Below are 27,575 nucleotides of genomic sequence, written 5' to 3'. Positions count from 1 at the left end.
AAATTCTTTGAATTTGGGTTTTGTAAGTAAATTTGATGGACAATGAAGAGAGAAGAGACATGCACCCCCATTGTTTTTCTCACTGATTGTATATAGTGTTTGCCATGAGTACACAATTTCAGGGGACTCCCAATGCATGGGAATTCACTAATACTCAAAATGGGTTCAAGGCAAGCTTGTAATGTCTATGAATGAGTAAACAAGCATGCTGACAGCCCTAAGAAGCAACACTTTCTATTAGAATAAAAACTTGCTTTGAATTCAGGAGGATAAAATGGCAGAAATTAGTGTCACCCTCAAAGACTTAAGGAATGCAGAGGCAATAGTCCTCATCACGTCCTCATTGAATTGACCAGTTTGGTCCTTGTGAAAATAGGACAGAACATGGACGATTATGATGGACTACATAAACTTTACCAATTGGTAGCCTCAATCACAGCCAATGTGTCAGGAGTAGGATGTTTACTAGAGTAGACCTCTGAAGTTTGGCATACAGTTACTGATATAACATATGCACTCTTTCATTGCCCATAAAAAAAAGGTCTTTTCATTCACCTAAAATAAACTGCAAAACAAATACATAGTCTTGTTTTAGGATTTTGCTAACTTTCCTCGCTCTGTCTTATTAAAATCATAAGAAACCTTGATAATCTTGACATTCTGCAGAGTATCATGCTGATCTCTTATGGTGATGACATCATGAAAATTAAATCTGGTGAATAGGAAGTGAAAAGAATTCTGGATAAGATCCGGTGGGATACAAGAGTGATAAAGAATGGGAAATACTCTGTACATATTTAGGGAGCTTCAAAATTTTTGGTAACCAATAGTCTAGGGCATTCTGGGATACACTCTCCAAGGTTAAAAAAAAAAAAAAAAGGAAAACAAGTTATTTTGCTTTATACTTCTTACTACTAAGAAATAAGCACAATACTTGATAAAACTCTTCATATATCAGAGAGAACATAGTGGGGAATATTGCTCAACACATTTGTAGACTGACTTGAAAATCTGCCAATTTGGGGTGGTGGCCAGAACAAGGGAGGCCTCTGCATCTTGTTCTGGTTCTGACACACTGGTCCTGCTACTTGGATCATATGACCTGGCCTATCCAAAGTTGCTGTAAGTCTCCATAGCAGACCAGGATGAATTGTAGAATATATCCCAAGCATTAAAACTTGGGTTGCAATGCAGACTCCTTAGGTTCCAGAGTGAGGTCATGCCATTTGAGGAAGAGAAATATTCACTGTCTAAAAAACAGCTCTTCAGAGAATTGAATAAGCGAGATGGTGGAATAGGAAGCTCCAAACTTTGTTCTACCACAGAGATACTGACTTAGTAAAATACAGTACAGCAAGCCTTTATAAAACAGAGAAACCAATTAAAAAGTAATAGTTACCAAAATAATCACAAAACCAAGAATAGTTGTACTGAAACAAATGAGAAAAGCCATTGCATTTTATCCACAATAGCTCTAATCCCAGTCAGTGCAGCATTGTGCAATGAGGAGAAAATGCTCAACCTGTAGCTTTTCCCATGGGAGGTGAGACAAGTGTGGACTGTATGTCTGAAGTTCTCGCTTTCCATGGGGCTGCCTGAGGGACTGGTTTCTGTCTCATCTGACTCAGAGCACCAATGGAGAACTGGCCTCGTTTGGAAGCCTGGGGGTCACTGACAACTAAGGAGAGCTCAGCAGATTCCTGCAACACTAGGAGACCTGCAGTGCCACAGACAATTTTAAGATAGGTCATTTGAAATTATGGAGTCAGAGGAACAAAAAGAAAACAAGAATGCAAAGTAAAGAAAACCTAAGGGGCTTTCAAATGAACCAATATAAGTATTATAGAAGTCTGTATAAAGAGGAGGAAGAAAAAAGGGTAATTTCTTATTTGAATAAATAATGGCAACAGACTTCCCAATCTGAGGAAGGAAATAGACATCCAAATTCAAGAGACTTCAAAAAACTTGAACTAAGATAAATCTCAAGAGACACACACCAAGACATATTATGGTCAAATTGTTAAAAGTCAAAGACAAAGAATCTAGAAAGCAGCAAGAGAAAAGCAACTCATCACATACAAGCTCCCACAAGATTATCAATGGATTTCTTAGCAGAAACATTATAGGCAAGAAGGGAAGTGGATGACACATTTAAAGTGTTGAAAAAAAAATTAACTACCAGCCAAGAATACAATATACAGCAAACTGTCTTTCAAAAATGAAGAAATAAAGTCCTTCTGGATAAAAGCTGAGGGAGTTCATACCACTGACCTGCCTTGCAAGTTGCTAAAGAAAGTCCTTTGGGTTGAAATGAAAGGATGCTAAACAAGAACACAAAAGCATGAAAAAACAGAAAGCTGTTTGGTAAGAATAAATGCATAGATAAATAGAAAATTGTGAAATACTATAATGGTGGTGCATAAGTCACTTTTAATGCTGGTAGTAAACTTTAAAAGATAAAAGCCTAAGGGTGACTATAACTATAAAACTAAGTGAGTACAAAATATAAAAAAATATAATTTATGACATCAATAACTTAAAGCAGGGGAGATTAAAGGAGTAAAATTTTGTACACGATTGCAATTAAGGCATTTTCAATTTAAAATTTATTATTATTACTATAAGATGTTTTGTATAATCCTCACAGTAACCACATAGGAAATACACATAGAAGGTACACAAAAGAAAATGAGAAAGGAACCAAAGCATATAACCTAAAAAAAAAAATCAACAAAATATGAAAGCAGCAGGAAAGGAAAAGAGGGATAAAATAACTAAAAGACGTACAGAAAGCAATGAACAAAATTGTAATAGTAAGTCCTTCCCTATCCTTAATTACTTTAAATGTAAATAGGTTAAATGTAAATGTAAATAGGTTGAACTCCCCAATTGAAAGATAGAAAGTGACTGAATACATTTTAAAAGGACAAGACCCAACTAAATACTACGTGCAAGAGACTCATTTTAGACCTAAGGACACATATAGGCTGAAAGCAAAAGGATAAGAAATACATCTATGTGAATGTATGTGTATATGTATGTGAGAAAACATAGACTTTAAGTCAAAATCTTCATAAAAGCCACAGAAGGATAAAAACATAAAAAGGTCAATTCACTAGGAATATCTAACAATTATAAATATATATGCATCTGACAGCAGAACATCCAAACATCTGAAGCAAACATCGCCAGAGTTGAAGGAAGAAATAGACAGTAACAATCATGGTGGAGGTTTCAATACCCCATTTTCTATTATGGACAGAATAACTAGATAGATCAATAAGGAAAGAGAGGATGTAAATAACACTATAGGCCAATGGGATATAACAGATATAAATAGAACAGTTCACTCAACATCAACAGAATACATACTCTTCTCAAATGTACATGGAACATTCTCTAGGGTAGGTCACATGTTAGGCTACAAAACATATCATAACAAATTTAGTGAAAGTGAAATCGTACAAAGTTCCTTTTCTGATCACAATGAAATGTAACTAGAAATCAATAGCAAATGGAAAACTGCAAAACTCAAGTACATGTGGAAATTAAATAGCATACTCTCAAGGAAAAAAAGACTGGCTCATGAAGAAATAAAAAATATGAACAGGGCCACAACTAGTGAGAAGATTGAATCAGTATTCAAAAGCTTCCCAATGAAGAAGAGATGAGGACCAGATGGCTTCAGTGGAGAATTCTACCAAAAATTTAAAAACATAACACCAATCCTTCTCAAACTCTTATAAAAAATTAAAGAGGAGAAAACACTTCCAAATTCATTTTATGAGGCCAAAATTACTCTAATACAAAAATTAAAACACTACAATAAAAAGGCTACAAACCAATATCCCTGATGAATATTGATGCAAAAATCCACAACAAAATACTGGCAAACTGAATTCAACATCACATTAAAAGGATTGGGGCACCTGGATGGCTCAGTCAGTTAAGCGTCCAACTTCGGCTCAGTCATGATCTCACACTTTGTGAGCCTGAGCCTCACGTCGGGCTCTGTACTGACAGCTCAGAGCCTGGAGCCTGCTTCGATTCTATGTCTCCCTTGCTTGTGGTCCATCTCTCTCTCTCTCTCTCAAAAATAAATAAACATAAAAAAATTTTTTTAAAGGATTATGTACCATGACCAAATGGGATTTATTCCTGAAATGCAAGGATGGTTCAATATGTGAAAATCAATAAATGTAACACATCACATTAACAGAATGTGGGGGGGGGGGGGATCAGATGATCATTTCAATTGCTGCATTAAAAGTATTTGACAAAATTAAACACTCTATCAACAAACTAGGAAGAAAGAAATTACCTCAACAAAATGAAAGCCACATATGTAAAACCCATGTACAAATAGCCATTATATGGTCTATGTAGATAGAATCCATGGGATCAATAACAAAAGAATTGGGGTAGGAGTAACTATTCTTACAATCACTTTCAGAGACCCCGTTGGGAAATTTATGCTTTCTGTCTCTACACCAGGCTCTGTTGGATTATATGTTCTATTCCTGGAACGGAAGGCTGATATCAGGGGACAGAGTGTAGGGTTCACTAACCCCAAGGCTACTGCTACTACTTAGTCATTTGGGGCTACTCATGCCGGTAGATATCTTAACTGGAGTATTTGACTACTATGAGGACATACTGTTGCTGCTGTACAATGCCATCAAGGAAAAGAATGTCTGGCACTCAGGAGATTCACTGCGGGTGCCTGTTAGTACTCAATGCCCAGTCATAACCATGAATGGGTAGTTGCAGCAACTGAGCCTGGCAAAAATCTTAAAAATGGGGGGATCAGAAATCTCAGAAATGAGTTACCTTGCTGGCAACCGAAAGCAGCTGAAGGGACCTGGAAAACATGATAGGGGAAAAGGATGAATATTACTAATGAAATAGGGACTCGTTAAAGCCATAGGGACTGCAGGTGGCTCCACTTACCGTCTTGCTATGTCTTTTTTTCCCTTAATCAACTTTGTGTGGCCACAACAATGATGCATTCCTAACACGAGTGAACTCAACAAAGGACATGAGTAGATCCGAGAAGCACCAAGAATGATTGTAGCCGATGCCTTTGCTTCCCATCAACTATCCTCTCAGGTCTCATTGTCCCCAGACACACCTGCAGCATAGCTTCTTTTTTTGCAAAACACTCTGACTGAGAGATATTTATGGCCGTCAGACATGTTAAGCCCACTTTAGGACAGGCTGGGAGGACCTGGGGGTAAAAGTTATTTCTGCAGCTTCAACAAATGACAGACAGGAATTAGTAGACACATACCGAGGCTTTCTTGCTTTTGGGTAGGGCAGCTTTGAGATATGGTTGTCCTCCAGCAGTCATCAGTGGGCCTGAGGACTAATTGCTCACAATGGCCGATTGGTTATTAACATGTTCTATTGCCTTAATTTCTTTCCTTCTGGAATGGCCTCCCAAATAAGTGGACATCAAATCCAACTCATGGTCTGGTTCTGAAGGAATCCAATTCACGGCAAGAGATTTTTAACCTAGGTTCACCTGAAGCCCCATGAACTCTTAAACCCTATGCTATCCTGCAACGTCCCTTAAAATGTGGCCTATGGAATAATTGCCTTAGAATTACCTGGTGACAACTGTTTAAAATGAAGATTCCCATATAGTCAGTGATATTGTAATAGCATTGTACTGTGACAGATGGTAGTTACACTTATGAGCATAACATAATACACAGAGAACATAAGTCCCTATGTTGTCTACCTAAAACAAATGTAACACTGTGTGTTAACTACATTCAGATAAAAAAATTAAAAAGAAATAAAGATGTAGTAGAAGGAAAAGAAAGAAAGAAACAAAGAAAAGTAGAAAGATTAAAATAAAATAAAATAAAATAAAATAAAATAAAATAAAATAAAACAAAAACAATATTCCCAGGCAGATGGGTGTTAAACACACTGTAGCTTGAAAATGATTTCAGTATTTTGAAGCCCAGTTAAAATTTCCAAGGCTAAGGAGAATTCTCTTTCTACATATAATAATTATGTATCATTTCAAGTCACTTAGACTGTCCCTAAATGATTTTCTGCATTCTTCTTTTGTGTATGTATGTACGTTGCCTATGCTATATGCCTATGCGTATGATTACACTTTAGTATCTTATAGCATATCAAGAGTATTCTAAGAGCTAAAATAAGAAAATTTTCTAATCGTAGAAAAACAAAATCCAAGGAGCAGAAGAAATGTCTTGAGGCAATGGATTTTTGATCCTTCATTCTCTATCTACCAACAATTTCCCGTGAGGTCCTGGAAAGGCCAGTTAACCTCTTAGTGCCTATGCTTCCTTATGTGTTAAATGGGACTCATAACCTTTATGATGTAAAGGCACTAAACAGATGAATTATTTAATATTAGATGATCTATAATCTGCCACACAATATTATTTTGAAGATGCCCATGCATTATTGATTGCTGAATGCACTTACATTATTATACAGTCTCACAAATTTCAGATATTATACACACTTTTTACTAGGTGGCTGTAAGCTCCATGCTGCGAGATATTTTTAGCTAAAGTGAGTTAATCGTAGCTGACCCATACTGAAATGTTTTAGGGCTCTGTGAAAATGATAAACCTAATCTTCATAGTGGATGATAAATATTACTGTATTTATCTGTAGGTCAATAAAACTTTGGCATTCGGGGATTTAATATCATGGTTTGTATTCTTTATTAACAACCTCAGAGGTTCATGTCACAGAGTAATCTGCAGTTCTATGGTGGCATAAATTTGAATTGTATACACAAAGAGCCTGATATGTGGAAGCCAGTCTCAATAGTGCCGAGGGGAGCTAGCTAGCTTCTCTTCACTTGTGCTCACCTTAGCCCTGTTCTCTTCTCTCAAATGCAGTAGCTGTTCTTAAGTGATAAAACCTTAGTATATTTGTGAAAAATGGCTCTTCTGGGAGAAATAAACCATTCCTAGTGCTGGTGATGAAACTGAAGAAGTCTAAGAAGTGCTTCTTCTTAGCCAGAGAAGAGAGATTTTTAATAACGTAAGGAATGGAATGTTGCACTTGGCAGATTTAAGTCCATGATATGATGGAGTCCACCAAATGGGTATATGGAAACCAGAAAAATCACTTCATGAAATTATTTTAGCGAGCGTCCTCACCAAATCAAAATTTCACTCATTTGTGCATTTTTATTCTTTTTTAAAAATGGCTAATCTGAGCGTCAGAAAAGAAGTTTTCAATTTTACTTTGTAGCATTTTATAGAAGTTATACGTTATGTTAGTGTCCTTTCTCATTGCTTTTATCAATTTTAATAGTGTTTTAGTTAATTCTTCTGCATTTTGTAGGAGGAAATCACACAATTTTCGAATGAAGGGGTTACCGCCTACTTTTCGACATTTGAACCATTAAACTTCTTATTTTGTTGTGCTGTATGAGCACTTCAGAAATAATGTTAAAAAATAGATACACTTGACATGTTCTATTGTTCTCAACTTGAATTGAAATATGTATGGAGTTTCCCAAAATGTATTTTATAGAACAATTGCCCTCCTTGAAGAAAGAAGTCTATGATAAATTAAACTTTAGAAACATGTCATACTCTGTCCCCATGTTAGAGAGTCAAAGAGTATATTCACCTATTTATTAAATGTGCTCAGAAGCTCTATAGTTTAATCTTCTATGGTTTCATTTTATTTAATCCTGGGATAAACAATCCTCCAGAAATTTAAAAAAAAAACAGGGAAATTTTTTAATGTCTTATCAAGCCAATAACTTTCATAACACATTAAAAGAAAAAAAAGTATTTAAAGCAGTATCAGTTTTTAATTTCATTCTTAAGCAAGTTGGCTGACATGTCACCAATCAGTGTGAGAGCAGCAGTGTTAAGGAAAACCCCTGCTACAATGTCTCTAGTGGTCACTATAGAATGGACACTAAGCCCTCCAACCATTGAAATGAAGTCATGAGTGAAAGGTTTCCAGAGTGAACAATTTCCATGGGATGCCTGGCTGGCTCAGTTGGTAGAGCATGTGACTCTTAATCTCAAGGTAGTGAGTTCAAGCCCCACATTGGGTGTGGAGCCTAATTTAAAAAAATGTTTCTTGCCAAAGTGGACAATTCCCATAAAAATAAGATGAACAATAATTGCACTAGAGACTCTTGACCACTAAATTTTGTTGACTACTGAGACAAAATATACCTCTATTTCATTTTGCAGACTTACGGATTAGTCTAGCTAAAGAACCCTAAGCCAAAATGTATAAAATTTTTGTCCATTTGCAAGTAGTTTTCCCGTTTGAACCATGATGTTTTCAATTCTTTGCTGGGTGATTGCATTATGCAACCCATGACCCTCCATTTCAGATTGTCTTGTTCATCAAAGCCACCTTGTCCATAAAGAATTGACTACATAATAAACTTTATACAGACAAACATATGAAATACATTTATATAAATAAAAATCCCTTTTCTCTTTCATAACTTGTGTGTCCATATAAAAGTTAGTTTTATAACTTTTATAAAGTTATAAAGTTTATAAACTAGTTGCTTCTATTTAGTTACATCTCTGTTCTTCGGCCAAATTTTGAGATCATACTTTTTTTTTACTATATTTTGAGACAGTCTATATATTTCATTAATTATCCTTCAAAGATTTAAACACTTCACCATGTTAAGTCTACACTGCAGTAATTTTGGATAACCTTAAATTTTTTCCTATTTCAGTCATATTTATTCATATATTTAGGTTTTCTATATTCTCTGTAATCAATATTGGTAGTGTTTATTTTCCTTAAAAGTATCATTATTTCCAGATTTGGAAAGTCCAAGAAATATCTTTTACTCATGGCTATAATGAATAAAAATAGAAAGTACGCTGTGCTACCTTCCCGCTAACATTTTCCTCACATTGGGAAGGGAAAAAAAACAGAAGAGAAGGATAGTGACAGTAGTAAGATCAAAGGTGCACTGAAAGAGACCTGCTGTGGGAGAATGGAATAGAAAAAGCTGCTTTATTATTCCTTTCCACAGACCTCGTATTAAAAGACGAGTTATTATATAAGAAAAGTGAAGGCGACTATTACAAGGCAAAGGATGTGCTGTCACAGGTTTAGGCAGGCCACTGTCAACCAAGTTTCTTCAACTATAAAAAAAGTATTTATGTTAACTATATTCAACTTTTTGTAAGAGAATTAGGTCAAATTAGGTCTACATTTCTCTGAAATACAACCCGATATAAATATAAACTAGTAGTATTATTTTATAAATTTCATATGTTCCAATCCTGACTCATTCTCCTCTAGAAAATTTCCAATTTTAAATGATAAAAGATCATTTTTTTCCCGGGGGCAGATGACCCAGAATGGTACAAGTTGATGACAGGTTCTGGCTGACCATAGGACTATCCAAAGAAAAAAGTGCTTACATGATCAGTTAATATATTAATTATTACTGAAAATGAGTTGTGATCACCAATATTGGTCTTCTGGAACAATTTTTAAATAAAATTCAGCAAATAATTTTAACTTCAGAACTACTACTGCCCTCCCTGAGTCAGTACTACGTGTAAAAAAAAAAAAAAGGAATATATATTTAAAAGATGTGATACCTTGACAAGAAATGTGTTCAAAAGAGAGAAAGATATTGGCCTGCAGCCCAACTACCTGTCTTCTGTTCATTAACATCTCTTTCTATTTACCCTTCTATCTAACCTGCCCAACTCCTGCCTCCATGACTTAGGCAATTTTTAGTTGGTTCTCTAGTCATGGCTGCTGGGAAAGTTATTTGATTTCTTTCCTATTTTTAACATCATTTCCCTCTTTTACATTTTGCCTACTGTTTTGTTCACAGTGGCAACATCTCCCCAATAAAGAGGATTTATACTTCCTGAAAGCCGTCATTTAGACATTCCACAAATGTCTCTAACTTTCTCTTGCCTCTACTTCTGTGGGTGGCAAATAGTATTTTGTTCGTTAAAAGCAAGAATTGAGAACCAAGGGAAAAAAAGTGTACTTAATTGAAGCCCAAGGTGTTAAGACCATGGAAATATCATTCCACAGCTCATTAAAACATCCATAGACGTGAATTTCTCTAGAGGAAATTAACCAAATGAAATGTCCATGCTCCATGCTATCTGTGGGCATCAATTTGCATAGCTGCAGAGAGTGAGGAGGGGGAAGTGCCAGTGGTCCTGCAGACCTGTGGGTTAATCTGCATATCAGATGCCCCAAACTGGGGACATTACATTAAAAATGAACTCCATGAATTTCATGAGCTTATTTGGGAGTGTGTGTATGACAAGGAGGACCCGCTCATGAATGTAAAGCATTTAGATAAGCAGAGGCAACAGACGCACAATAATGGCTGTGCTGTAGAGGTGCAAATCTAATTTTCTCATATCTTCCTCCCTCCCCACTGGGTAACCCGATTTCTTAAGATAAAATGACTGAGACGTTTCAGCAAAGACCAAGAAAATCGGGTGAGCAACTGTAAATAATTGACCTATGCTGTGAGGCACAGAGAGTTACGTGACACTTGGGAAACTAATAATATTTATTTACAAATTACCTTGAACACTGGATCCTTACATTCTTCCTATGCTAGGGGTATTGTTTTGATTACTTTTCCACTTTTCAGATGGAATAAACAACCCAGGCTCGGAGATAGATATTCAATGACTGGTCCTTTGCTTTATAGCTACTAAGCAAAGAACTGGGACCCAAACCTTGGTGGATGAGCTCCAAACACCACGCTTTCCCTGCCTTTGGCAGTTACCAACCTTGTGGGAAGGTACGATGCACCCACGTGAAATAACAGAGAATTAAGCAGAACACATAAGGGGGACACTGGGTGAGTGTCCTCCCTTTGCTGACAGACTGCAGCTGGTGGATCCAGATGGCATATTTGACTATTAGCAGCCGACTCTGAAGCAATCCTGAGACTAGCTTGAAAGGTTCTTCTTAACCTCATTTAGTGGGACACCCATATGAAAAATATTGTTACATATGTCTGTAAAACATGTATTGACTCAGTCTGCAAGCAATGCTTGGATTTGCCTTCCACTTGTGGCTAACATATGAACCCAGTGTGGCTAAAGACTCTTCAGGCCCCTTTGGTCCTGGCTGTTCTCTACCTCAAAAGGTAAACAAAATCTCCAAACTTTCCCTTTCTCACACATCACCTCATGTATTTTGAAAATTGTTATTGAAATGCTTGAAAGTGGGGCACCTGGGTGGCTCAGTCCGTTAAGCCTCCAACTCTTGATTTTGGTTCAGGTCATGATCTCTTGGTTAATGGGATCGAGACTCATGCTTGGCTTTGCATTGACAGTGTGGAGCCTGCTTGAGATTCTCCTCTCTGCCCGTTTCTCAATCTCTCTCTCTCTCTCTCTCTCTCTCTCTCTCTTCTCTTTCTCTTTCTCTCTCTCAAAATAAATAAATGAACATTAAAAAAAAAACACTTGAAAGTTAGAGCATTCAAAGGAATCCCCCACCCCCATGTTTGAGTGCTCTCTGAACTTGGGATTTAGACTCAGAGACTCTGACCATTTCTTACAACCATCATTGTTCCTTACTGAATTTTCCCAAAAGGTATAGATGGGAGTTAGTTCTAAAACATTCAGATAATCAGAAAGGATAAACAGATTTTCTGGGTGACTCCTTCAGCCTGTTACAAATTACTTTTTAGGAGAGGACATAAGGTTCTTCTCTCCCTTATAATAAATGCCAGCTATTGGATCATTGTTTCTAAACCATGATTAGAGCTGTCCTGAGAGCCTCATGCCAGGTTCCCTTGGCCTTCTACATTAGCATATAGTTGCATGGTTTCTTCGTTCCAGGAAAAAGCCCTGAGACAACTCGGCTGTCAAAAATATGTTTTTCCCTAAGTGGGAGGTCAATAGCATCTTCATATCCTCGGCCGAGAAGAAGAAATGAGATGCCAAGTGTGACACCCACTAATCATCTACCTTTCAGGGCTTGATTAGGTAATTTTCTTCTAGAATGAAGAAGCTGACAGAAATGCTTTCAAGATGGAAAGAGGGCTTGTAAACCTGCCTGACTTATTATTTTCTGCCTGAAAGCAATAAACATCTGTTTTCTTGATAAAGTAACCAGGTTCATATTTGAGGAGAACAAGGTTATAGTTGGCCTCCCAATTATTGATTCTTCTTGAGAACATTGCCCGGGGGCTCTTTGCAGTGAAACACTGAACTTTACCCCAAGTCCTCCAGATTCCCTTACACAGTCTGTCAATAGCCCAAATTCCATGCCGTGAGACATTTTTTTTCATACTATAAAATGTTGGCAAATCTGTTGAGCATGGAAAGTAGATACTAGCTGTTCACTTTGATTGAGATATTGGAGCAGGCCAAAGCTTAGGGAAGAGACTGTCACATATAAATAAGTTTTACTCCTGAATAGCCAGAAGTCATTTCCTTAGACTTAGATAAGTAGAAAGGTCTAGAAAGAGATGGGATTGTCGTGTGTGTGTGTGTGGATGTGTATGTGTGTGTATTGTGTCTGAGCCTTACTATCACTTTTAGAACACGCAGACTTGATTCTTGACTAACAAAAGTTTATTCTATTATTTACCATGTTATATGTGTAACAAAACAAACTATTCTTTTATTCATTCATTTATTCAACAAAGCTTTTTGAGTATCTCTATGTGGCAGACATTCTTTCAGGTACTTAAGAAAAGGTTAAGAAACAAAAGACAACAACCCCTCTCCTCCTGGAAACTTAGATTCTAGGCAATAAATAACAGCACAGTAAATAAGGAGACTGCACATTGGCGGGGGTGGGGGGCAGGATGAACAGAATAATGGAAATCAGAAAAGCCAGAAAGAGGTAGTAAGTAGAAGATAGTTGGGATTTTTAAAAGAATGATCAGAATTGCAACATACTGAGAAGGTGGCATTTGAGCAAAGGCTTGATGGATGTGTGAGGGCTATCCATACGGGTCTTCAAGGAAGAACATTCTAGGGAGAAGAAAAAGCCAGTGCAGAGCTAGAAGGGCAAGAAGGCAAGAGCATGTGTGGGAAGTTCAAGCAGCATCAAGGAACTCAATATATCTGGAGAGAAGTGATCAAGCAAGGAAGTAGCAGGATTTAATGTCAGAGAAGTAAGACTGAGAGGCAGAAAGGAGCAGACTTTTTTGACTGTAGTAAGAACTTTGGCTTATACTCTGAATGAAATGAAGTCTTTTACAGGATATTAAGCAATGAACTGACTTGTATTTTAGAAGAATCACTCTAGGGGAACCTGGGTGGCTCAGTCAGTTGAGCATCTGACTTCAGCTCAGGTCACTATCTCACGGTTTGTGGGTTCAAGCCCCGTGTCAGGCTCTGTGCTGACAGCTCAGATCCTGGAGTCTACTTCAGATTCTGTGTCTCCCTCTCTCTCTGCCTCCCCCACTCATGCTCGCTCTTTCTCTCTCTCTCAACAATATATAACATTAAAAATTTTTTAAAGAATCGCTCCATTTGCTTTGCTAAAAGAGACTGTGGATGTCGGGAAGCAAGTATGGAATCAAGGAGGTGTTTCAGGAGATTATTGCAACAGTCCGAGCAAGCGGCTCAGGAAAGTGTGAGAGTGGTAGTGAGGCGTGTAGAGCTCTGAATACATTTTGAAGAATCAATAGGATTTCATGTTATGTTGGATGTGAGATGTGAAAGAAAGAGTCAAGGATGACATCAAGATTTTTGGCTTGAGCAACTGGGAGGATGGCGATGTATCAACTGAGATGGGGAAAATTGTGGATGAAATAAACTTGGGGGGAAATACCATAATTTCAGTCTTGACATGTTATGTTTGAAATGCCTATTAGATATCCTAATAGAGATGGTACATAGCAGCTATATTTATACATGTGGATTTCAGATGGAAGATCAAGTGGAGGCATAACTTTGGTATAATTGTTTTTAATGTTTATTTATTTTAGAGACAGACAGTGCATGTGAGCAAGCCAGAGAGGGGCAGAGAGGATCCCAAACAGACTCTGTGATGCCCACAGAGAGCCCTATGCAGGGCTTGAATTCACAAACAGAGAGATCATGACCTGAGCCAAAGTCCAACGCTTAATCTACTGAGCCACCCAGGCCCCCTGATTTGGTATAATTTTTAGGTATCTATGGTAATTAAAATCATACTGCTGGAGGACATCACCAAAAGAATAAATGTAGACGGAGAACAAAAGACTGAGCCCTGGAGCATGCGAAAGAGGTCAGAGATAAGAAGAGGAACCAGTAAAGAAGAGAAAACAAGACAGCATGGTGTTCTAACCTGTAGCCCTGTAGCAAGAAGGCGAGAGTTACTAAATGTACAGGAATGTGTAATTAGTAAGATAGAGACTGAAATAGACCACTGGATTTAGCAATGTAAGTCTCATTGGTGACCTTGAATAGGCTGTGTAAGAATGAGAATATGGCTGGTGACAACAGATGTGGAGAGCCTGTGTAATTTCTTTGCAAATAAGTACAAAAATTGGGGGGAATGGAATCAAAATAAGTTTTTTGTTTCCTAAGATAAGAGAAATAATGATGTTTACATGCCATGCTGATGGAAAAATCCAGGACAGAGGGGGGAAAAAATGATGCAATGAAGAAGAGAGGATTCCTAAAGGAGTCCCTGGGGTAAATGAAAGTCGTTGAGATGTGGTGCACAGGATGGATTAGTTTGGATGGGAGCATAGGTCTTCCATCTGTGGTTATAGGTAGACAGACAGAGTAGGTGGGGGCAGATGTGGATTAGTGGGTAGATGTGGTCATGTGAGTCTTTTGAACGCCTCTGTTTTCTGAGTAAAGTAACAAGCAAGGTTATCAGGTCAACATTATAAGGAGAGGGGAGAAATTTTTGAAGGTTTGAAGAAAGGAGAAGGTGACATATAGTTGTTTATACCTCTGATGCTTAAAGTGAGGTCCTCGGGCCAATAGTCTTGGCATCTTAACAGGATCCCAAAGCGTTTCACATGCACATTAAAATTTGAGAAACTCTGGTCTTGACAGTCATAGTGGAACAAGCGTGAGCTTTTGGTCCAAATAAACTGAATTCTAACTCTGCCATTTAGAAATCAGGTGATTTTCAGAATGTTCCTTAACCTCTGTGTATAGGTTTCCTCGTCTGTAAATTGGGGAGAACTATTAATATTAGTCTAGCAGAAATAAAGGGGGTTGTGTTAGTAGTTGTAATAACAATCAGTAACATTCACTGAGTGCTTTATCTGTTGAAGTCTTGGCAGGAAACAGAATTCACTCACATGGTTTCAATAAGCGGTTCTCAACTCTGGCTTCATTACCTGCGGAGGTCTTAAACAACACGAGCGCCCAGGCCCCAACCCAGGCCTGTTACATCAATCTCTGGGGATAGGGGCCCAGGCATTTGTAGTTTTCAAAAGCTCCCTTGGTGATGATAATGTGCAGTAAGAGCCGAGAGCCACTGCTTTAAGTGAGTAGATTTTAATGAAGGGACTACTTACAGAGATTTGGGCAGAGTTAAGGAAACAAAAATGGGATGTTCACGCACCCAGGGAGCAGAAACAGAGGGAAGACATTAACCTTTCTGGGCTGCAGAGACAAGGGGAGCAAACGGGGTCACTGCAGCAGCGAAGGAAGGGCCGCCAGGTGGAGTTTCATAATGGAGGGACTGGGTTCCTGCCAAAGAAGTGAGCAGAGGAGGGCAGGAAGGAAATTCTCCATTCTCTCTCTCTCTTCCCACCTTCTGCTTTCTGGACACTTCCTCCCATTGGCTGGCCCCAAACTGAAGCTGGCAGGCAAGGGAACCTGCGTGATGTCGTCCTTTCTTTCCTGGAAAGGGACCAGGAGGAAGAAGGTGGGAGAATGAGTAGTGGGAGGCAGGGGGTTGCCGGGGGTCAAACGGAGAATAATCACCCCAAAAGCACTTACTATGGACCAGCTCTCTTCCAAGTGCTTCACATGTATTAACATTTTAGTAAATGGCTTCATTCTTTTTTCATTAGAATTCAGTACTTTTTTATTGAACAAGGGATATGTTCCAGGTCAATTAATTATGGGAGACAGTTAAATATTTCAAAGTTTTCATGCACACTATCACCAGAAGAGTGCTTTGAATTATTCTTCAGTAGTAAGGCTGAAGCCCAGAGCTCAGCAGGCACATTCTCTAGGCCCCTAGTAGATTCTTGGTAATCACTTGGTTATAGAAATAAAATCTGGATAATGAAACAACTTGCTTTTGTCCTAATGACCCAGCTTTCTAATTTGTCTTAGGAAAACATGATAGAGAAAGACACAGAGGGCCCCCAAGCTGCAGATCCTGCCAGAATTCTAAGGCATTTTACATGAACTACGTGAAGAAGTCGACAAGACCAACGATATTTATAAGTGTTCTCTGTTGTAAGATATATTTTGATATAATTAACAACAGTTCTGAGAAAACAGGCAGGACGTTTGAGGAAACAGGCAGGAGAGGACAACTGGCTGGAAAGAGGCAGATGAAGAGTTCCATCTGGCAAAGATAGAGCACAAAAGATAATCTGGGTCACATTTTGGAGATATTGATTAAAAGTTAACCAACAAATATTAACAGATTTCCCGCTCAGAAGAGGGAGATTTACTTATTTTGGCCCAGAGGCTAAAGTCAAGGCTATAGGTGGCTCTCCGTTGACTCCTCTGGAACACTGTGGATGGGAAAATAAGCAGTACTCATGGAGGTAATGTGTCAGGCAAGGCTCATCTCGGGCAACAACTACTTTCCTCTGCAGTGACCCCATTTCGCTTGTGGATCAAAAAGACGTAGCCAGGAAAAGTGAGGACTGGGACTGGGCACCCGGGGTGGGGCCGAGCTGAGCCATTGATCAGAAGGAACACAAGTACAATCCACACAGGGCAGTTCTGCAGCGTTTGCTCTCCAGCCTTTTGCTTCCTCTGACTGCATTCATCATCGCCTTACCAGGGGTTAGATCAATCTATTGCCTTTAAAACTTGTGGTAAAGCATCTCTTTTGAAGGATGTGCTCTGAGGGAGAGATCATACTTCTTTAAAACAACCTTCTGTCGGTCTGTTTGTCCAATGCAGGTTTCCCAGATGCCTCATTAGACTTTCATTCCAAGAGCTGGCTTTCAGACCACATCGAGCAAATCCTCTTAAAGGTGTTAGTTGGCATATCATCTTGTTAGAGGTTTCTAGAGAAGAGAAAAGTCTACTAAATTCAGAGACATTCTTTCCTAATATTGGAATTCAAGCACCGTGACAAGTCTATGAGAGAGAGAAATTGTTCTCGAAGCCTGCCATACCCAAAACGGTTTAGACCGCTTTCACATTCCGATACTCGACTAAAGAGTTAATGAAGACTGTGTCTTAGCACCGGTGGTATTTATTTAACATGCACTATAATCCCAGCTGACACTTCCTAATGAGTTTATTGCTGCTGTGGAGTTAAAGCTCCCCCACTCAATAAGCATAAACTTGAGTGTCAAAAATGAAACATAGTCAGCCCTGGTGCTTAAATGGCCTGTATCGATCCTCCGGCAGTCTAACTGCTGTAGTCTGGTGCCAGTTCTCTAATTTGCGCCCTGAAGTGTGCAGCCACACTTGATTTAGAGGTCAGAATGAGGCAGCACTCAGTTTGAGAAATCAGCTGAAACATTCTTAAAAAAATTGGTCTGGATAGCTTCACCTTGCATTGTAGAGATCATTGCTCTCGTGTAAACAAGGGGCTAAATAATATTATTCCCATAGACTTTTTTGAGGGTGTTTTATCAAAGGAAATGTCCTCAGAGTCAAAGCTTGCTGTGTTTTGTGCTTTATCTGTACAGAAAATTCCATTTAGAGAAATTTAATGCCAAAGCTGTAAGATCTGCATTCCTAGAGAATGACTATTTAGGGCATTGTCTTTGAATATGAAGTAAACACACACTGAGAATGTTTGTATGAGGTTCTTTCAATGGCCAAGATATGCTCACTATTCCTAGGAGTCAAAAGGACTCAGACAACTTAAAGATGTGTGGCATCTGCAAAACACCACTATGTTCATAGCTATATTCCTGTCTCAGAGAAATCATCTGCCATTTCCAATGACATCAAAGACAGTGGTTGAAGAGCTAACAGCAGGAAGGTCAGCCAAATTTCTACTTAACACTGGCAAAACACGAGAGAAGCTCATGATCTCCTTCAAAGTTCAAATGAAAAATTCAAACGCTTAGAATTATAATCTCGACTTTAGAAGAGACTTATAGATCAACTACTCGTTATGACAAAAGAAATACGTGCCCCGCAAAAAAACTGAAGTTAACTTGTCCAAGGTAAAGAGCTTGCCAAGAGGTAAGGAAAGGACTCAAATTCAAGTCCTGGTCCCCAAACTTTGTCTAGTAGGTCGACTTTTTACTAGAATGGTGTGCATTTTACTTTAATCACATAACTTCCAGGGGAAGGGTCTTCCCTTTCTTTTTGTTGAAGTTTGATATTGTTACAGAGATAACCTCGATGTTCTGAAAAAGTCATTAGCAAAGTGTTCTTCAGAGTTCCTGTTCTTAGAAAGCATGCTTTCCTAAGTTTTTCAGTCTACAGGTTTCCTTCAGTTTTCTTGACACATGAGATATTTTGATGACTGTTCTTTACCCTAAAATATCCGATCATATACAGTGTCATATAAATGCACGGTGTCAGTTTTAATCCACCCTCTCGGCAGTCAGCAAACTTGTAACCAGAAAACCAGAAGCTACAACCGCTCTGGTGATCAATAGTACAGGTTTTTTGAAATAGAACAACTGAGTATTAGAAATGGATTTCTTTGGTTAAAGTAATGACTAATCACCTAGCATAATAGGTGCCAGAAATAAGTTCTCCATGATGAAATGAATGGTTTTCAAGCTTCATGGTTAGGCTAAAATAATTTAGGGACACTCCACATTTGCATAAAAAGGGTACAGGAATATTGCAGATTCTTTAAATTTACCCTTGAAAAGGGCACCTGAGCCTGTATTCTCAAGTTGTCCTGCATCCAGACAAGAGTCAGTTATAAGCTTGACGAATCTCGCTTCAGAATTCTTTCATCAGCCACAAGTAAATCGGTCATTCAGGGTATGGTCAGGGCATCTAAAAGGAGAGAGGATATCTAGGAGGACCGAAGGTCCTGGTTTGCTTGGGACTGAGGAGTTTCCTGGACTGATGAGTTCCATGCTTCCTGGACCAAGGACAATCCTGAGCAAGCTGGGACCATTGGCACTTTGCTCTGAGGTTCTGTGAATTGCTAGGTTGCCTGTTTGCTAGTAAATGATGATCTGTGTGTGAGAATTTGGTCTGACACTTGTTTTAATTTTACAAATTACCTGATAAGTTCGTTGAGGGAAACCCTATATTTATAACACCTATTCCTCACTGTTGGTGCAACCAGTATCTATTTTTTAAAAACCTAGTGGTTTTGTGGCCGAATTGACCTAGGGGCATATGCAACAGATTGAGAGGGGTTGGAGAACACATTTTACGTCATACTGGTCTGGATATTTGTGTACCTATAAAGTCATATAAATGAAACCCTACACACTCAGACACAAACAAACAAAATGCAAAAACATCCATATACGTACCCTGTAAGAAAGAGTGGTACGTCAACGCCAAGCAAAAATTATCTTATGATCTTGTGGCTAGCAGCCATCAAAACCTTAACTCTTTATATTATATTGTATTTATAAAAAGTTTTATATTATAAAAAGTTTATATTATAAATTTATATTATGAAAAGTCTGTACATGGAGGGAAACTTCAAGGGTCACACCAAGCAAGATCTTGAGAATTGTTCGAAATGACTGAAAACCCCTTCACCCAGGTGTACATTTACAAGACTACACTTACCATGATGAGCACTTACTAATGTATAGAATAATCTATAGATTCTATAGAATCACTATCATGTACACTTGAAACTAATATATCATTGCATGTCAACTATACTGGCTTTAAAATTAAATGTGAAAAATAAAAAAATGACTGAAACAAAGATAGTAAAATACAGTTTGGTTTCTTAGAACATGAAGAATCTCCCTTTTTATATTTAACGTAAGGAAAAAAATGCAATTTGCCTTGCCTTTTCCCTTACGTAGTGATTATGTGCGTGGTGCTGAAACTTCCAAAAGAATTACAGAGAAAGGCAAAAGCAATGCTAAGAGAGTACATTTTCAAAGAAGAATGCTTCTTCTGAGGTGTCACGGCTGAGCCTTGGAGAACTTGTCATTTTGTAGCATGGACAGTGTAGGTCCTAACGCACAAGCATCACTTGCCAGTAACCTAACTGAATGTCTGCACTGCATTTTAACCCAACGTGGCCTGACGTGGTCACTCTCAGATGGATTGAAGCTATTCCCAGTGGTCTGCAGGGTCCTTTTGTTTGCCTGGACCTTCCATTATTTTATGAGCACCGTATTGAGCATGGAATGCAACCGCCCACTGAAGTGGCAGGCCTTTTGTCTCAACACAGTGCTTTCAAAATTATTACAGAGAAGAGATTATGCTAAAGGTTTCACAGACACCGAAAGGCAGCACATCGGCAGCTATACTCTACTCGCAAATTCAAATCCGAGCTGTGAATTTCAACAAATTAGATGAATTTGGCTAATTGTCTCTGCAGTTCATTACTGATGAGTCACGAACTTAACATATCTCAGGCATTTTCAGACTCTGGGGTATCTTTTTAACAGGTACCTGCTGGGGCCAGACTCTATTTCCAGACCATTTTGCTAAGCAGGTCATGAAAAGTCCTGGAAGGCCATCCTTCTCATCATGGGCTTTTTGTCCAGCTACACTATGAAAAGCAAAATTAACACTCAGGCCACTAATCTGATCTTTTCTTCCCCCCCCCCACCCCCTTTTAGGGTTATATGATACATCCCATACCACCATTCCTGGCCTAACCACAAAGTCATCATCTGGGTTACTCACATGATCATCTCATTTCTTCAATTCATTTAGGCCTTGAAGACTGAAGGATGAGAGGATTTTGTGAGAGTTTCAGATTCAGCCTCATAGGGCTTATCATCTCAGAAAAAGCAAGTGGGATAAGAGTAAAATCAATCATTATCGGTCAGTGATTGAGTTGGAAAGTTTATTTCAAGGGAGAGAATAGCTGGGCTATTGGAGGTTTCTCACTCAAGGAACAGGAGTTTTTCTATGCTTTTAGTATGGGTTTCTAGTGGCAAATCAGGGAAATAGCCTTGGGTTCTGTGGGACAATCTGGTGGAGATCTGAAGTGACAAGCACGGGAATGGGTGAGAGGAAAATGGCCCCACCTCATACTGTCTCCTTCCTTCCTGATTTCCAGCAACAAGATGGAGCTAAAACCACCCATTGCTACTTGTTCACAACATATTATCTACTCTTCCATATATACTCCTCAAGAGATTTCTTCACCCCTTATCGGCTTCCTGGGGGGTGCATTTTAGCCAGATTTCACTGGATTTCAATGGATAGGGGGTGGGACGTTTCATTCTATAAGACCTATTTGGAGCTTCTCATCTTACATATGGCCCTGTTCAACTTTGGATTTAGCAAGAAAAACATGAGCCACCCAGCACACATTTCAGAAAGATCACCTTGTTAGGTTCACAACTTACTAACACATACCAGGCAGAAAAAAGAATTCCCCACCAACCAGATAACTGCTCTTCATTAACTGGGTCAATCAACTCTAGAGAGCTTAGGTAAATTAAGAACTATATACACATATATTATAAAGTGGAAGTTCTGAAGTCTAATTTAATAACACTCAAATATCTTTTTTTTTTTTTAAAGTAATCTCTACACCCAACGTGCAGCTCAAATGCACAGCCTCGAGATCAAGAGTTGCATGCTCTCTGACCGAGCCAGCCAGGTGTCCCTCAAGTATCTTTTTGAATGAGCAGAACTGAATAGTTCAGAGGTTACTCTAACTTTGAGCATGCATTCTCCTGTGACCTTGGCAAGGAGTGCTTTCCCTGGGCGATTTCCAAAATCTTAACAGGGCACAAATTATAGTGGACTCAACCACGCATCAGCAAGACTTCCAGCTTTGAACACCAGGGTGCTGCACACAGCACGTGAGGCTTCAGATCAGCCCTGCTGCCTCGGTGGTGGCCTCACTTGGCCGGGTGTACAGAAAACCTTGACTCAGTGTTAGTTCTACGATCTGACTCATTGTAACATGTTTATTGTCCCAAACAGGAACTAGAGACACAGTGTCCCATCTCCATCCCAGAGGTCAGGTGGGGCCAGCTCCCACCTGACGCATCCCATGGGCTGAGCTTTTAGCTGTAAACTGCTGTGGATGGTCTGGCTTCTCTCAGAGATTGTGGGATAGAAGGGGCCACCACATTTTTTTCAGAGGTTTCAAAGGTTACTCAGTCTATTTTATAGACTTCCCCAAAGACGGATATGATGACACACAAATTGTTCCTTCACAGTTTGAGCAATCATGAAATATGTCCCATAATTCCTCACCATTTCTGAGCTCTGGGCCAGTTCCAAATAGTAAAAGCCATCTTTCCCAGTGACTGCCTTTCTCTGCTAGTTGTGAGGGACAAAGGACAGGGCACCACACTGACTGCGCGAAAAGGTAAGCCACGTCTACCATGCTATTGATACTTTTTCTCTTCAAAAGCAGCGATGTCCCTGGGGCGCCTGGGTGGCTCAGTCGGTTAAGCGGCCGACTTCAGCTCAGGTCACGAGCTCGCGGTCCGTGAGTTCGAGCCCCGCGTCGGGCTCTGGGCTGATGGCTCAGAGCCTGGAGCCTGCTTCTGATTCTGTGTCTCCCTCTCTCTCTGCCCCTCCCCCGTTCATGCTCTGTCTCTGTCTCAAAAATAAATAAAAACGTTAAAAAAAAAAAATTAAAAAAAAAAAAAAAGCAGCGATGTCCCATGAAAGGTAAGTAGCCAATTTATTTCATGCTCTGTCCTTCATTCTTAAAAATCCCACTGATGGGCATTAATTCATACTCCGCTATGGTATGAATGTTACTTTAAAAAAAAAAAAGATATTTGAAATAAAAATAGGGCTGTCTTCCAGACTCCCATCCCATTTAAATAAAATTCAATGTGCATTGGTAGATTGGTTAGATAGATTGGTTTGGGATTTATTATTCATTATTAAAAAGGGTTTCTTTTCAAGAGAGTCTCTAAATAAGAATTTTATGTATCCAGTTCCACTATTGTAACTTTTTAAAGGTTCCTGTTAAAAAAAATTCAATGTCTATCCAGCATTTAAGAAAAAATGTCTATTATTTATGTTGTGATCCAACTGGAATGACATTTCTGTGAACTGAATGTCTCAACCAAGCAGCGGTACAAACAGAATAAAGCAGGCGTAAACTCTTTCTTCATTTCTGAACTCTATGCTCTTAGGTTGAATGTGACTTTCCTAGTATCAGGGAAGAAGACTGATAAACATTAAAGAATTAATGGATTGGCAAGCAATGCAACAGAGGCCAATGGAACAGTGATCAAATGGAGGAAAAAGAAAAAAAAATCTCTTTTTCAGTGTCTGATAAGTGCTCAGGAATCCTGAATATAAGCCTGGGCACACTGATGCCAGAACAATATAGATTAACTCAAGGGAGCTGAAAGAACAGGAACGTATATGATTAGAAAGTAAGGAGAGTGATTTATGGGCAAAGACCCACAGAACTAAATACTGTCCACATAGGTTACTTGAGCAGGAAGCCAAGCTTGGAAGTGACAGCTCAGTAATTGAAGAACACAGGAGGGAGAAGAATCTTTTAAGGGGGTAGAAAAAAAGGTTAAGTAGGGGCAGTGGAATGGAATAAAAGGCCCTTGTTTATATATTTAAAAGACCCTCCGAGACAACCTTCTGAATTCCAAATTAGCTGAGTCATCATAGGGGTCCCTCAAACTTGAAAAGATCAAAATGCCGAGCCATAAACCCCTGAAATGATTGTGTTTGCAGCTCAGAGAGGAAAAAGCAGAGAATAAAAATTCTGGTTAAATGTTGGAAATCTTTCCACTTCCAGATGGTGAGAAATATTAGATCATGAAGGAGGTCCCTGAGGGAATTGACAGAAATCACCGCGCAGCTCTTAAAAATCAGACTGCCCAAAGCAACAGAAAATGCAGCGGGGGAGAGGGCCTGTGTTAACAGAGATGAGAACAGACTCAGTTATATGCACTGTCTCCCCCCTCTCCAAACTGCTAGTCCTCCCTGTCACTGTTGGTGGCACCGACACCTCTCCAGGTACCAGCTTCCTTCTCACTGGTCAGCCAGTGGCCAGCTCTAATTTCTTTTGTCAGTTTCGTCCTTCCTGTGTACCTTTTTCACATCACCCATTGCCCCTTACAGCGACGACTCATAAGAATCCTGAATTCTACCTTTGTCCCTAGTACCTCACCTTTCTACCCATTTTTTATACCAACATCAGATTTATTCTCCTAAGGCACAATTTTGATTACGTCACTTCCTTGTTCAAAAAACCCTCATTCCTAATAGAACTATTCCAGCTAATAAATCGTAAAGGTATGTTAGAGCACCACCATTTTGCAATCCTTAATGAAATAATGTATTTAGCATTGATCGACTTAAAATCATTAGATAAAGAGCTAAAAGGTAGCTTAATAATGAGAGTTTCAAGCAGACATCTGAACCCACTGATCGGTTTTAGCAGGAAAAAAAAAAAGGGACAAAGCACATCCTGATGGAAGAACACAATTTAACTTTGAAGAATTCTTGCCAATAAATCCAAACTGAATCTAATCAAATATCTAGCTATAATTACTAGTTTATAGAAAATCAAGGGGAACTATATTAAACAAAATCCAGAATATGGAAAAATTCAAAGGATCAATGACTCAGTTTCTTCAACAAATAAAAGGGAAAAGAAAAAGAAAAAAAGAAATAGAAGATGAATCTATAGATTCAATGAGACTAGAGATGTATCAACCAAATGTAATGTGTGGACCTGGCTTAAATTCTGATCCAAACAAACTATGTATAAGACATAGTTGAAGCCCCATTAGTGATCTTTAAAGGCTGCTGGATACTGGATGATACAGTACCTGGCAAATTACAGGGGCAGAGGTAGGATTCAGTAATGTTAATGTGTGTGTGTGTGTGTGTGTGTGTGTTTAAATAATTATTTTTTTCAGATACACACTGTGATATGACATATGAAGAACAATGAAATATCATGTATAAGATTTGCTTCAAAATAATCAAGAGGGTAGGGGAAAGTGGGTGTGGATTTAGGTGAAAGAATATTGTCATGATAATTGCCAAAGCTCAGTGATGGTACATGGATATCATTATACTATCTTTTCCATATTGTATATGTTTGAAATATTCCACAATAAAAAGCTTTTTAAAAAAGTCAACTGACCAGGGCACCTGGGTGCCTCAGTTGGTTAAGCATCTGACTCTTGGTTTCTTCCCAGATAATGATCTCTTGGTTCATGTGTTCAAACCCCGTGTTAGGCTCCATTCTAACAGCACAGAGTCTGCTTGGGATTCTCTCTCTCTCTCTCTCTCTCCCTCTCTCTCTCTCTGCCCCTCCCTGGCTTCTGTGTTCTCTCTCTCTCTCAAAATAAATAAAAATAAACTTAAAAAGAGTCAACCAACAAAGATATTTAGTACACCAATTTTGCCACACCAAGATATCCAAGGGGTCTTACTGCCAGAGCCAAGTAAAATGCATTCCTGGAGAAGTGAGCCATTTAAGCATGGAAATTGGATCTTTATTTTCCATTTTTGCTCCTTCCAGGGGGCAATAGATTTTTAAACTTGCTGACTTTCTAGGTTTTCTCCCCATTTTCTATTAATTTCATGGTTTGGTTTTTTTCTCTACCACACACACAGCTCACAAGTTATTCAATATTTGGCGGCAGCCATGATTGGGAATTTGGTTTTATGATCTGGCCATTTGGTGATCTCTGTGGAATGGATGATATAGATCTTTTTGCTGTTAGATGAGAAACAACATAGACTCCAATCTTAGTCACTTGTTTGTCTATTTGTGAGTTCAAACCAATTAAGAATTTTGTGGCCACTGAGGAAGAGAAAAACTCCAGACAGTGAATTTTTGTGTTTCAGTGTTGACTTTGACCTATACCTGAAATGAGAAACACTCCGTGTGTGTGTATGTCTGTAATTCAGGAAGACTTTTAATTCTTGTTGTTGGTATGAAACTTTTTTCTACCTCCAAAGGGTTGAATAAATTAGGTTATAATGTATCTTGAATTAAGGGAGCTCTGTTTATATTGATTCATAGAGATAATATTTCTAAAATACCCAGAAAATGAGGAAATTGATCTTATAAATTTAAAATATGCTGGAATTTTAAGAAAAAAATTCTCACAGAAAACACCAGCTCAAAAATATTTTCATATAAGAATTACAAGTTAACACAATTAAAATGAATCCTTGGCTTAATAATTCAGGTTTAAGAAAGCAAGCCATTCTCCTATATAGTTTTCCCCCAAATTTTATCAGCATAAAATACAAGAGAATATTTTGTTTTTATAAGATTAAAGCGTGTTTTCTGTTAATCTGATAGTTCTAAATATTTTATATTGGACTATTTATCAAGAAAAAGCTAATGTTACTCCTACATAATACTTAAGACTATAAAAATGTTACTTTGTGTTCAATTGAGTCTTTATTCTGAAATTTTCATATCATCAGGAATCATATTTATAGTGTATTAGCTTGAATATAATATCCAAGACCCTTAGATAACATAAAACTTTAGACTGATATTAAATTAATTAATGGATAATCACTGGTCACCCAGATAATTTTATGTAGGTTTACATTTTATCTCATTTTTAATTAATTTTATTTTGAGAGAGGGAGAGAAAAAAAGCATGAGTGGGGGGAGAAAGAGGAAGAGAGAGAGATTGCTAAGCAGGTTCCACACTGTCAGCGCAGAGCCCGATGTGGGGCTCAAACCCACGAACCATGAGACCACGACCTGAGCCGAAATCAAGAGTTGGACGCTTAACTGACTGAGCCCCCCGGGCGCCTCTAGTATGTTTACATTTTAAAGCGCAGATATTAAACATAATTGTAAGTGTATATACTTTGCTTCTGTGTTTGTGCGATGTGGAATTCCTATATCTTTGGGTCACATTAATAAATATGTTTAGTTTTTCCACCGTAGGAACAGGTAGAAGGGAAGTATTGGCTGTGAAATGTGTGTTATGTGTATTCATGAGCTTTGCGAGTTCGCCAAAATGCTTATATATGACAGACAGCTCTCATTTACCCTCTAATTTTCTCTATGAAGTAGAAGTTAGTTACTTTGATACTATACCGAGAACAATGGTGACAGAGAAGTATGCATTTGTAGGCAAAGTAATGGACTGTGTTTTTGTTTATCAAGATAAAGAGTTTTGGGGCACCTGGGTGGCTCAGTCTATTAAACCTCGGATTCTTGATTTCAGCTCAGGTCATGATCTCACGGTTTGTGGGATTAAGCCTTATGCAGAGCCTGCCTGGAATTCTCTTTCTTCTTCTCTCTCTGCTCCTCCCCACTTGTGCACTCACTCTCACACTCTCTCTCGAAGTAAATAATTAACATTAAGTATATATATATACTTATATATATATATTTATATATTTAAGAATATATATTTA

The 27,575-nt window shown here is 38.5% G+C and overlaps 1 long non-coding RNA gene across 2 annotated transcripts in view; it reads left to right on the top strand.

The window, feature by feature from the left end:
* LOC122217488 overlaps positions 1-19,623 on the top strand; it is a 233,581-nt gene extending 213,958 nt beyond the window's left edge. Inside the window, exons 6-7 of one of the 2 annotated variants that reach the window (XR_006201546.1) lie at positions 16,239-16,364; positions 17,046-19,623. This is a non-coding gene — a long non-coding RNA (uncharacterized LOC122217488). Of the gene's footprint in view, positions 1-16,238; positions 16,917-17,045 lie in introns of those variants that run through there. The other variant, XR_006201545.1, reaches the window with a different exon arrangement.
* Positions 19,624-27,575: the final 7,952 nt, after the last annotated feature.

This window comes from Panthera leo, chromosome B1 (genome assembly GCF_018350215.1).
Source record: "Panthera leo isolate Ple1 chromosome B1, P.leo_Ple1_pat1.1, whole genome shotgun sequence".
NCBI classification, from domain to species: Eukaryota; Metazoa; Chordata; class Mammalia; order Carnivora; family Felidae; genus Panthera; species Panthera leo.
This window is presented reverse-complemented; position numbering and strand designations above follow the sequence as displayed.